General features: G+C 41.8%; 1 pseudogene; it reads left to right on the forward strand.

Moving 5' to 3' along the window:
- Positions 1-12,494: 12,494 nt before the first annotated feature.
- Positions 12,495-13,042, forward strand: part of LOC102874242 — a 6,439-nt pseudogene continuing 5,891 nt past the window's right edge.

Here is a 13,042-nt window from a genome sequence, read left to right on the forward strand (position 1 = left end):
CACTGTCCACCATGGGTGAACATTCTCACATTTGACACATCAGTGGCACAGTAGTACTCAACACTACTCAACACTAATAATAAGATAGTGATACTTTTGAAGCACTAGGCAAAGTTAGGGGTGATTGGTAAGCAAATGGGTACCTATTTCTTGGTTACCCGATCATACTCCCTGCCTACCCCATCTCCACAGAGTGATAACAATTAAAAGCAGCAACCACAGAGAAGCTAGTCAGAGCATATACCTGAGTTGATGAACACTAAGTAGCCATAGGTGGAGATGTGGTCAGTTAAGTAGAAAATCACAAGCAGAGGGTGATGGGGAAGGAGCAATTGCTTCATGTTAATAATAAAAGAATGAACAAGTAGATTAGATATGGATGATTTCATTTTAGACTCAAAGGCTCTTTAAAATATTCCTATCTCTTCATCTGTCTCTTGTTAAAATTATGTGACCACAATTCTTAACCTACCTTAAGGGGTCCTATTTTCCAAGTCATTAATTGTTTTCTTGCATTCTTAGAAATTTTCAACTTTCCCCTAATCCTTCCTAAATCCTGTGAATTTCAGAAGTAACCTGGAGAGGCTCAGAGTGCCCTAGAGATGTTGATAAATCTCCAAATACTTCATTTTCTGGAGGAGTATTTTCATCACTCGCCCATGCATTTATTTCATTTAATGCCTTTAATACATGTGTGGGTGATGGTGACTTCCTGCGTGCAGGGATCAGGAACTGACTGAATATGTTGCAATTAGAACACCAACCTTCACTGGAGAAGGGCTTCTATACAGGACTGTCTTTTAAGTAAAATATAAAATCACAAATGTATTGTTAGGGGGAAAGTAGATTCTGTATTTTATGGCATTTGCTATTGTTGTCAGCTGCTGTTGCATTGACTAAGACTCACATTCACCCCGTGAACAACAGACCTCAGTCCATCTTGTGCCACCTGAACAATCTCTGTCATCTTCAAGCCCATTATTGCAGTCACTGTGTCAATTCAGTTTATTGAGGGTCATCCTCTCTTTTGCTGATCCTCTGCCTTTCCCAGCATGATGTATGATTATAATGGATATGCTTTAAAAAATACCATTCGTTCTTAGTTAACTAGTGTTACTATAACAAAAATTTACCCCAAGTGCATTTTCTTGAACTGTTGGAGCCTAGAAGTCGTTTCTTATTCATAATCCTGTTTCTAATTCCTTTTGTAAGACACCACTTAAAAGGAGTAAGTTTAGAATTCACCTTACTCTGGGAAAAGATCCTTGGTGGACCAATCTGGTATACATTGGGTTCCTATCTGAAAGATCTAGAATTTGGACCCACCAGTCACTTAGAAGGAGAAGGATGTGGTAGTGTCTTTCCAGAGGGCTTTACAGTCCCAGAAACCTGATGAAGGGTTGCTATGAATTGGCATTGACTTGACACAATGGCTTTTATACTCTGGTATAATCTCATCAAAATAACAAAAGAAAAGTCTGTTTCCAAATTAGGTTGGTTCAACAGGTACAAGAGTTAGGATTCCAATGATCTTTCTTAGAGTGGGACACTATTTCCATGCATAACATGGCCCTTTATAGGAAAATGACAAACAATTGTTGATACAAAATGTTATAGACAGAGCAATGCTATATTTAAAAAAAGTCACAACATCTAAATGAAAACCAAAGTCCAAAACCCTGAAACTTTATAACTGAATGTCTAAATTAATTTCATGAGACCAGAAGATGTTTGGCTTTTACAAAAGTTACATAGCCTGTTTTCTGTCCCTCAACTTTGTATCTTAGAGGATTCTTCTCTCCTGGTGTTTGACTTTAACAGCCTCCTCCCTCCCTTTTGCTCAATGGTGGCCCCAGCTGAGGGAGTTACGGAAAACTTGGACAAAAGTGGAAACAACCCTTTGGGGAGAGGAGCACTGTGCAGGTGCAGGGTTGGCTGAGTAACGGCTGGTGAGCTGCCAAGTGTGGCCTTAGTGGACAATTCATTTCCAATCCAGACTTTCCTTTCTCCCATATACTGACCACCGTGGCCTCATTTGAAACTGGAGTTTCTGGGTGGTGCAAATAATCATTTAACTACAAATCAAAATATTTGTAGTTTGAACCCAGGCAGAGGCACCTGAGCAGACAGGCTTGTCACTACGCTTTTGAAAGGTCTACAGCACTGAAAATCCTTGGGAGCAATTCTGCCCTGCAGACATGCAGTCATTGTGAGTCAGAATGAAACCCACAGCAATGGACAAGAACAACATTTGGAGCATTGGGACATTGTTGCAGGGCATCTGTTCTGCTTGGCGAGAGACTCTGAGCTGGACAGAGGGGGAAAGAGGGAGAGTCAGGCACTCTGATGTAGCCTATGATTTTGAGGGTAGAATTAAGACTATTGTAATTAAAAGTACCTACATATGGCATCACTATGAGTTGGAATGAGCTCCATGATAATGTTTTTGTCTGTTTGCAGGTTTTGGCTGTCCCTGCCTCTGCTGCACCTTACCACTGGGAATTTAGGTGAGTGAATTTCTGTGAAGGCAGTGTAATGCTAAGTAGTGAAAATATCTATAGCAGGAGAAGGACACCAGGAGTGCTCCTTGAGACCCATTAACAAACAGGGTCAAAATTATTTATACTTCTAGAATCACTATGCACCAAGCATTCCAAGCCCTTGTTCATCCTTTCCACATAGCCTCTTGCTCTGGGGTGTGGTCTGCCTTGGGAGCCAGGAAGAAATTTGACCCTTTAGTAGGAGGTCCTGTACAAAGATGACATGTTGTGGCAGTGGGTGGGAAGCCAAAAGAGTGTGAACGGCTACAGTAGGCTGGCTGTACCTCCCTGAGGCTGCAGACTCCAATCTTCCTGGGAAGACACTGATGTTGGCAAGTGGAGGTATCGAGGAACACAGGAAGCTTCCTCTGCCTTTCCATCTTCTACAAAGGTTGCACCACATCCCTGTTGGATTGGTCTACCTGTGCACATAATGGGAGATGGGTGTGGGCAGGACCTAGAAGCTCATAGGTGAGACTTCCAATGAACTGGTCCATCCTTCATCCTTTGTGAATGCAAGAAAGCAAGCTGGAGTCACAGAAAACTTTGGTGCTATCATTTTTCTGCTAACTCTGCCTAGTGCTAGAGACCTAGGGAAAGATTTGCTGCATTCTATCAGTGATGAGGACAAACAGTGTAATAAGTAACGAGGACAAAGGCTCCACTGGGCATCCGGCACACCAGAAAGAGTGCTCATTTTAGAAATAGGCTGGCTTGTAGCCCTACATGATGTAAGCTGGATAGGTTGAGGAATATTTCTTTTCTTCTCTGTAAAGTGCTGAAACGAAACAATAAACACAACAGAGATTGTGAGGAGAGTGCAGGAAGGACCCAAAGAGTTGGTCTCTAAGGACCAGAAGAGTTCTCTTGTACGTAGATTGGAGCTGACTTGAATGTACCTAATGACAACAAATTCATGGAGCTGGCATGAGACTGATAATGTATCTAAAGGATCCTTGCTCTCTGAAGGTGATGCACATATCAGTTATTATGACAACAATGTATTGCCCACATGTCCTCTCACTGAAGAGAGTAATTAGGTTCTTAGTCCCTTTGTTTTTTTCAATCTCAACTGCTAAATGGGTTGAATAAATTGTGCTTTGATAAAGCATGTGATGCTAGAGTGTAGTAGTTTCAGAAAATGGGTACAGAAAAAAGTACCTATTGATAATGGTGAGTCTGGCCATCAGGAATTAAGAGAGGCTAATATTGTCGTCATTGTTGCTATGTGCCGTTGAGTCACCTGTGACTCATAACGACCCTTTGTACAACAGCCCTAAACCTTGCTCTATTCTTTGCTAATCTTATTGTCTCCAACACACCTATCCCCATTACCTGTCACTGAATCAACCCATCTCATCAAGGGTCTTCCTCTCCTGCGCTGTCCCTTCACCCTCGCAAGCATGATGTCCCTCCTCAAGGGCATAAAAGATCTGGGTTATTTGGCTGGGCCATGAGAAAATGGTCTCATGGAGCATGTTTGGACAGTGCAGGCAGCAGCAGCAGCCATTGTGTCGGAGATCATTCAAAAATGATAAATTCTTCGTGGTTGCCTTCATTGATGGGCATGCTATCTTACAGGCACGTATTATCCAGTGTACATGCCATATGGCCTCAGGTCATATTGACTCTGACCATTGAGGTCCCTTCTCAAATTGGGAGCTTGCTTCTAAGAAGATCCTGAGACTTCAGTTGCCCTGCACGTTAGGGCTCTTAATTACCTTGTTAACCAGTTCCAGAGTTCTCTTTCTATACTAGGGATCTCTGGTGGCCTAGTGATAAAGAATGGCACTGCCAACCCAAAGACCCATGGTTCAAGTCCACCAGCAGCTCCACGAGAGAAAGATGGGTGACATCCTCCTGTCTTGTACATGTGTTTTACTGTCTCTGAAAACCTACTGGAGGGTCAGCCATGAACTGGTTTGGGCTCCACAGCACTTAAAAAAAGCAACAACCTTCTGTTCTACTGTTCATAACTGTACATAAATTTGTGCTATCATAAAATAAAGGAGACCTTTAGTGTTCTGTACTATGGTGGTTTAGGTGTTGCTGGGATGCTGGAGTCTGTGCTGCTGATATTTTTAATGCCAGTGGATTCCTCCATAACAGACAGGGAAGGAAGAGTGTCCAGATGAGACGAAGATACAATAAGAAGAAAGACCTAGTGATTTCCTTTTGAGAATTAACTAAAGAAAACCTTATGGACTACAATAGAATATTGTCTGACTTGCTTGCTTTTGACATGTCATCAAGAGGTATTGAACACTGGGGGTTGGGCGTGGTGGTGCATGGTGTTTAGTGAAGTAGGGCACCAAAGAACAAGTACAAGATGAGATGACTGGTCCAGTAGCCTTGACAATAGACTTGACTACGCAGGCGTGTGAGTGGAGGGACTTGCTGGTAGTGGTCTACTTAATTACCTCCACCCTTAAGGGAGCTCTGATGGGAATTGAAACTCCTTAGGGAATTGTACTGCTAACCCAAAGGTGGCATCTCTTTAGCTGTTCGAATCCACTAGCAGCTCCATAGGAGAACAGCAGGCAATCTCCTCCCATGTGATTTATGTGCTCCAAAAACCTGCTGGAGGGTCAGCTATTCGTTGGTTTTGACTGGATGGCAATGAGTTGAGCTGAACTGAGTTGAAGAAGTGACAAATCACCAGCCCTCCACTGTGGCATCATCGATTATCACAGTTATTCTGGTCACTGCCCTTGTGTCTTGCGTATGGACCCAGGTTTGCATTCGTGCACATATATGTTAACCTTAGTGTTTTACTTTGGGATATTTCCCCCTGACCCCATGTCTTATTCTTGGTCTTTCCCATCCTTGTCTTTGTTCCTAAACTGACTTTTTACTGCTGAAATACTATAAAGCCACAACTTTCCCCACAGCCTGGACGGGGAGGCAGCTGGTTAACAAAGAAAGTTGAGGCTGGTGATTTTTCCTTTTTCTTCTTGCTCACTTCTGAAGCTGAAAAAAAAAAAATTAAAAAAATTGTGGCTCACTTCAAACTTGAGCAGTGGCTGTGAATGTATTCACTCTTGAATTCATCTGTGAGGTTATTATACGCAGCTTTGATGTTACAGCAAGACTACCTGGGTCGTTTTGTTCCAATTACTCAGTGCAGAGGAGGAGGACTTCCACGCCCGATGAAGGTGCCCAACTTTGATGTTGTGGCGAGGCTGCCCTTCTTGGGGTTGGGGCTTCCAGAGGGACTATGGGCAGCTGGAGTCCATCCAAATGGTGAGGTTCTAACCCTGGGGCTGAGGTGCAGGCCCTGTGCCCATAGCACCAGGCATCCTCAGCCCTGAGTGGCTGGGGGTGGGGAAGCCCTAAGTGCGGGCCTATCAAGCACATTTCCTTCTGCATCACAGAGGATTTGGAAATAACCTCATTTTCCTCAATTAGGAAGATGGAGATTGTAATGGCTGTACTTTGCTCTCCTCAGACGTCTTTCATCTCTGAATCGCAAAGTGCTCTGAAAGCATGATTAACGAAGCTTCCCGACTCCCCAGCTGGGCAGGCGCCCCACTGCCTGCTTCAGTCCAGACTAAATGGTTGAGGCCAGCTCACCGGGTGAGTGCAGGGTAATGGGGAGCCTGCTGACCCCAATGCAGGGCATAGAGGATTGCTGACTATGCTACAGGATCAGGGAGGGGAGAGAGGCCATGTCGTAATAATGAGGGTGAAGATTCCTAGCCTGGGAAGAAGTCTTTGTGTAACAGTGAGCTATTTTGTTTGTTGCAGATCATGGGTCTGTAAGGACCCCCTTCTCTGCCCCCAGGTCTCAGAGTCAGTTTGAAGATGCTTTAGGTCCCTCCAAGTTCTGCCCTTCTGAGTCTGTGTGAGGATTTACCTGACACTCTGGAATTCCCTAACAGCCTGGTGTCAAGTCTCTGTGACCTCTGTTCCTCCAGAAGGTGGAGTGTTCCTCAGTTGTGTGGAATTCCACACCTTTCATCTGCTGGGAGCTCTTCTCACTGTGGGCTTTCTCCATCACTGGTCCCATCCCCACTGAACAGTACTGGTACGGTTGGTACAGATTGGTACTCTAGTAGTCCACACACACACACACACACACACACACACACACACACACACACACACACACCAGTTGGTTAGATTATCTCCCTAATCCAACCACCAAGTACTTTGTCCTGCCTTCCTACAATGAATGTCCTCAGAGTGTGCTTTGCTGTCTTTATCACTTTCCTCCAAACAGAAATGCCAGCTCTTTCTGGTATTTAGGAAACTCTGGTGTTACAGTTGGTAGGGATCTGGACTGTTTACCCAAAGATGGTTCCTCCATGATGGTTTGAATCTACCAGTCGCTTTTTTGGAAGAAAAATGGGCAATATCTTCCCACGCAATTTATAGCTCCCAGCACCTGCTGGATAAGCAGCTATCAGTTGGTTCCAACTTTATGTCAGTGAGTTCATGAATTCCATATTTTGGAAGCTCTGATGGCATGGTCCACAGGACAGTATGTTGCTAACCCAAAAGCCATTCTTTAAACTGGACTACTATCTGCAGAAAGCTGAAGCAGGATCCACATCTCACATGATACACAAAAATCAATTCAAGGTGGAGCAGAGACTTGGGAATGAAGCCCCAAACCATAAAATTCATCAGAGACAAACTGGGACCAAGTTTAGAAAGACTAGTCTATGGGATAAAGAGACTGACAAATACAGCCAGAAACACACAATCTGGAGAGGATAAAACTGATGAATGGGACTTTCTAACGAGTAAATTCCTGTACTCATCAAAAACTTTTCCAACAGGGTGACAAGATAACCTACCAACTGGGAGTAAACATTTGGCAATGCCATCTCAGACAAGGGTCTCATAACAAAAGTTTATACACTATTACAAGACATCCAGAAGAAAGAGACTTATAACACATTACTAAATGGGCAAAAGACATGGAAAGACTTTTCACAGAGAAAGACATATAGATTGCCAACATACACATACAGAAATGCTGAAAAATCACTGGCAATAGGAGAGATGCAAATCAATACCACAGTGAGATACCATCTCACGCTAGCAATTCTATGCTCCACAAATGGTGTCATGAGGAGTCAAAATGGACTATATATTAGTTAACAACAAAGAATAAGTCTTATTTGCCCATTCAAATTGAAGCATCCTCTAAGTCCTTCCCAATCTATTACACTGTAGGGGGTTGTTTGTCTAGCATTACAGACCCTTGTTTTAGATTTAATGCTTTCTCATCTGGAGACTAAGGTGCGCCTGATACATGACATGGTCTTTGCGATCACTTGCTATGCATGAGAGAGCTGGACAATTTCTAGGGATGATAGAAGGAGAATTAATGCCTTTGAGCTGTGGTGCTGGAGAAGAGTATTGAACGTACCATGGACTGATAAGAAAATGAACTGGTTTGTCCTGGAGAGGGTGAAGCTGAGCTGCTCCTTGGAGGCAAGGATTCTGAAGTTTTATCTGACATACTTTGGACATGTTGCAAGGAGGGACCAGTCCTTGGAGAGGAACGTCATGCTGGGAGGGTGAAGGGACAGCACAGGAGAGGAAGACTCTCGATGAGATGGACTGATTCAGAGACTGAAGTAATGAGGTGTGTCAGAGACGGTGAGATTGGCACAGGATAGGGCAGAGTTTAGGGCTATTGTACATAGGGTCGCCATGAGTCACTGGTGACTCGACAGCACATAACAACAACAACAACAACAACAACAACAACATCTCTGTGCTGCTGACATTGTTACCTGCCTATGGTAGTCCCTCTCCCCCTTCCAACTAGCCATCTATAATATGTAGGCAGTGGTGGTTCAGTGAGAGAATTCTCACCTTATATGAAGAATCCTGGGTTTTATTCTTGGCCAATTTACTTCATGAATAATCACTACTCATCTATCAGTGGAGGACTGGGTGTTGCTATGTTGCTAAATAGATAATCGAAGGGCCAACAGGCATATGAAGAAATGCTCAAAATCACTCTAGAGATATAAGACAGATGCAAATCAAAATCACAATGATATACCTGAAGTTCTGGTACTAATGATGGTGGGGTGGGAGTGGTTTCTTCAGATTCACAAGGTTTGCAGTCTCCTCTCCATCCATCATGATGCTGCCTATCAGTCCAGTGGTAGGAATCTTTGTTTTCCTGACTTTGAGATGTAATCCACACCGAAGGCTGTATTCCCTGATCTGCAACAAGTGCTTCAAGGCCCCCTCACTTTCAGTAAGCAAGGTTGTGTCATCTGCATAGCACAGGTTATTGATGAGTCTCCCTCCAATTCTGATGCACACTCCTCCTCATAGAGTTCAGCTTCTCAGATAATTTGCTTATCCTACAGATTGGATAGGTGTGGAGAGAGAATAAAACCTTAGTGCACTCCCTGCCCAATTCCAAACCAAGCAATGCTCCCCTGTTCTACTTGCACAACAGCCTCCTTGCCCAAGTATAGGTTCTGCATGAGCACAATCAAATGCTCTGGAATTCCCATTCTTCTCAATGTCAGTCAAAATATGTTATGAACCTCACAGTCAAATGCCTTTGCATAGTCAATAAAGCACAAAGAAACATTCCTTTGGTATTCCTTACTTTCAGCTAAGATCCATCTGGTATCAGCAATGATAACCCTGGTGCCACGGCCTCTTCTAAATCCTGCTTGAACTTCCGGCAGTGCCTTATCTATGTATAATTCCAGCCTTTTTAAAATTCTCTTGAGCAGTATTTTGCTTGTATGTGATATCAATGATATTGTTGAATAATTTACACATTCAGTTGGATCACCTTTCTTGGGAATGAGAACAAATGTGAACCTCTTCTGATCCATTGGCAGGGGAGCCATCCTCCAAATTTCCTGGTATAGACTGGTGAGTGCATCCAACATCTGTAATTGAAACAAGTCACTTGGTATTCCATCGATTCTTGGGGCCTTATTTTTTGTCAATACCTTCAATGCAACTTCTACTTTCTTCTTCATTACCACTGGCTCCTTCCTGTTCATGTTGTACTTCTTGAATTTTTTCAGAATTAATATGTAGCATCATGATGGATGGAGAGATTGAAACTCTCCACAGCTTCACTTTGCTTGGATCCACAATTAACACCCTTAGTACAAGCAGTCAGGAAATAAGAAGATGCATTGCACTGGAAAAAATCTGCAAATTATTGAGAAGTAGTGATCTCAGTTTGAAGACTAAATGCATCTGATTCAAACCATAGTCTTTCCAATTACTAGCTAAGACCTGGACAATGAATAAGGATGGCAGAAAATAATTGATGCCTTTGAGCTATGATGTTGGAGAAAAGCAGTGAACATCCCATGGACAACCAACAGAAAGAACAGATATGTCTTGGAGAGGGTGCAGTAGGAGTGCTCTTTGGAGGCAAGAATGATAAGGCTTTGCCTCACATACTCTGGATATGTTTGCTAGGAAGTACTACTCCTTGGAGAAGTATGTAATGTTGAAAAGGGTGGAGGATAAAAAGACCCACTCTTTTGCTACAATGGGCTCTTGTGTGTCAGGAAGAGTGAGAATAATGCAGGATACAACAGGGTTCAGATCTTTTGTTCATAGTGTCACTATGAGTTGTCCTTGACTCAAAGGCACGTAACAACAACAATCTAAGGAGATATATATATATATATCTCCTTCGATTGCATATAGTTTGCATATATATATGCAAACACACACACACTTACATACAAACACCCTCCAACAGTATGTGTGTGTGTGTGTGTGTGTGTGTGTATATATATACACACACACACATATATATGATGTTGAGATTCAATCCATAATAAAGGCTATAGTCCTTGATCTTCTGTAGCAAATTCTTCAAGTCCTCCTCATTTTTAGGAAGGCATCCTGTCACCTGCATAACATAGGCTATTGATGTATCTTCCACTAATCCAGATGACACAGGCTTTCTTCATAACGTCCAGTTTCTTTAATGATCTCTTAAGCATACAGATTGAACATATATGGATGTAACCCTAACACACACTTTTCTTGGTTTTGAACTATGCAGTATTCCCTTGCTCTGTTTGCTATTAGTGGGAACCAGTCCAAAGGCAATAAACAACACATGTGAATGTATGTGTAAACACACAATTTCTGTTCTTTTTTTAAAAAAATTATGCTGGTTTACTTACAAAGTTCATCTACATTGTTTTTCACACTAGATCTTTCCCCTTTCCTTTACCCATCCCTTCCTCCACCCATCAAATTGTGTGACCCTATGATTAAGCCTGCCCCCTCCCCTCCTTGGATCCTCACACTCATTCTACAATAATGGTCTTATACAGTATTTGTCTTTATGGGACTGAGTTAGTTCACTTAGCATAATGCTCTCCAGTTCCTCACATGTCAGGTAGTAATTTATAAAATCATTGCTCCTGTGTGCTGCATAGTATTCCACTGCATTCAGTGGAACCCTATCAATTATACATACTCACTGCTGTCAAGTTAGTTCTGACTTACAGAAACCCTCTAAAGGGCTTCTGAGGCATAATAAGAGGTTTTCCAATTTTTTTCTGAGGAACCACTGCTGGATTTGAACTTCCAGAAAAGCATAGCCTTTATTTTAGCAGGACATCTCTCTACAGACTATTTCACAAGAGTTACCTTGACTGGAAAAAACCCAAAAGAAACCCAAAAATGAAAACAGCCAATTCCTCTTAAGTCAACTTCATTCAACTCATGAGGAATTGATGCCTGTCAGTATAGATCTTTACCCCACATTGATTTCCCATTCTTCTTATTATTAGTCATATTTTTAATGATTCACACTGTTAAATGTCTTTTCATAATCAATAATATACAAATCAAAATCTTTTTTCACAAGCCCTGCTGTCAGCAAAAATCCAGATGATATCAGTAACTATATCTTTAATGTCATGCTTCTTCCGAATACAGCTTAAATTCTAGTACTCCTTTATCGATGAAATTTTCCATCCATTTTAAAATAATTTTCAGCAAGATTTTACTTGCATGGATTATTAATGATATTGTTAAGTAATTTTGATATTATGTTAGATCACCTTTCTTGGTAATAGGAACAAATATGGATCTCTGCCAGTCAGTTGGTCAGATAGCAGTCTCCCATATTTGTTGACAGACACTGGTGAGCATGTGCAGGGTTGCATCTTATTTTTTTTTTGCCATTTCTATCAGTGAAGTTTGGATTTCTTCCTTTAGTACTATTGGTTCTTGATCATATTCTACTTTTTGTGTGATTCTGTGTCAACCAGTTCTTTCTGATACATTAGCAGTTGTACAAGAATTAGTTGCCCAACAAGGACAAGGGAACACTGCATGGTTTAAAATCAATAAAGGTGTGTGTCACGGTTGTATCCTTTCTCCATACCTATTCAATCTGTATGCTGGGCAAATCATTCAGGAAGCAAAATTTAATGAAGAGGAATATGGCATCAGGCGTGGAAGAAGACTTATCAACAACCTGTTTTATACAGATAACACAATCTTGCTTGCAGAAAGTGAAGAGGATTTGAAACATTTGCTGTAGAAGATCCAAGACTACAGCTTTCAATATGTGTTACATGCCAACATTAAGAAAATAAAAATCTTTACCACTAGACTAATAGACAGCACACTAATGATAGATGGAGAAAATACTAAAATTGTCAACAATTTCATTTTACTTACGCACAATCAATATTTACTTTAGCAGCAGTCAAAACATCATAACACATATTGGTTCAGAGAATCTGCTGTCAAGGGCCTCTCCAAGTGCTAAAGAGCAATTATGTTAGTTTAAAGACCAAGTTGTAACTGATCCAGGCCATAATATTTTCAATTGCTCCTTATGTATCTAAAAATAACAATAAATAATGATGACAGAAGAAGAATTGGTATTTTTGGATTGTGGTGGTGAAGAAGAGTATTGACTATCATATGGACTGCCAAAAGAATAAACAAATCTGTCTTGAAGGAAAAATGGCCAGTGTGTTTCTTCAAGGTAAGAATGAGGAAATTTCATCTCATGTATTTTAGACATGTTTTCTGGAGAAATCAGTCCTTGGAGGGAGACATCAAGCTGAGAAAGGCAGAGTTAATGAAAGGGAGAAAGGCCCTACACAAGATGGATTGATGCGGTGACTACCACAATGGATTTAAGCATGGCAGGGATCACGAAGTTGGTACAGAATAAGGCAAGGCTCAGATCTCTTGCATATAGGGTTTCTATGAGTAATAGCTGACATGATGGCATCTAACAATGACAACACCAACATGGAGGTTTTTTATGGCTTATTTTTCAGAAGTAGATCAACAGATCCTTCTTTCAAAAGTCCTCTGGAGAATGGCCAAAATTATTGGGGCAGCTATTGCTGCCAGTTTAGGGCCTGTGTCAGGAAAAGGAAGTCTTACTCACATACAGTGCCACCCAAAGGTAATAAAGGAGGTCGGAATTGCTTCCACTGTGGAAAGCTGGGCCACTTCAGTAGACAGTGTCACAGACAAGAGCCACAGAAAGGCAAGGGAGT

Source organism: Elephantulus edwardii, unplaced genomic scaffold (assembly GCF_000299155.1).
Source record: "Elephantulus edwardii isolate Elephantulus edwardi_28Jun2011 unplaced genomic scaffold, EleEdw1.0 scaffold00009, whole genome shotgun sequence".
NCBI lineage: Eukaryota > Metazoa > Chordata > Mammalia > Macroscelidea > Macroscelididae > Elephantulus > Elephantulus edwardii.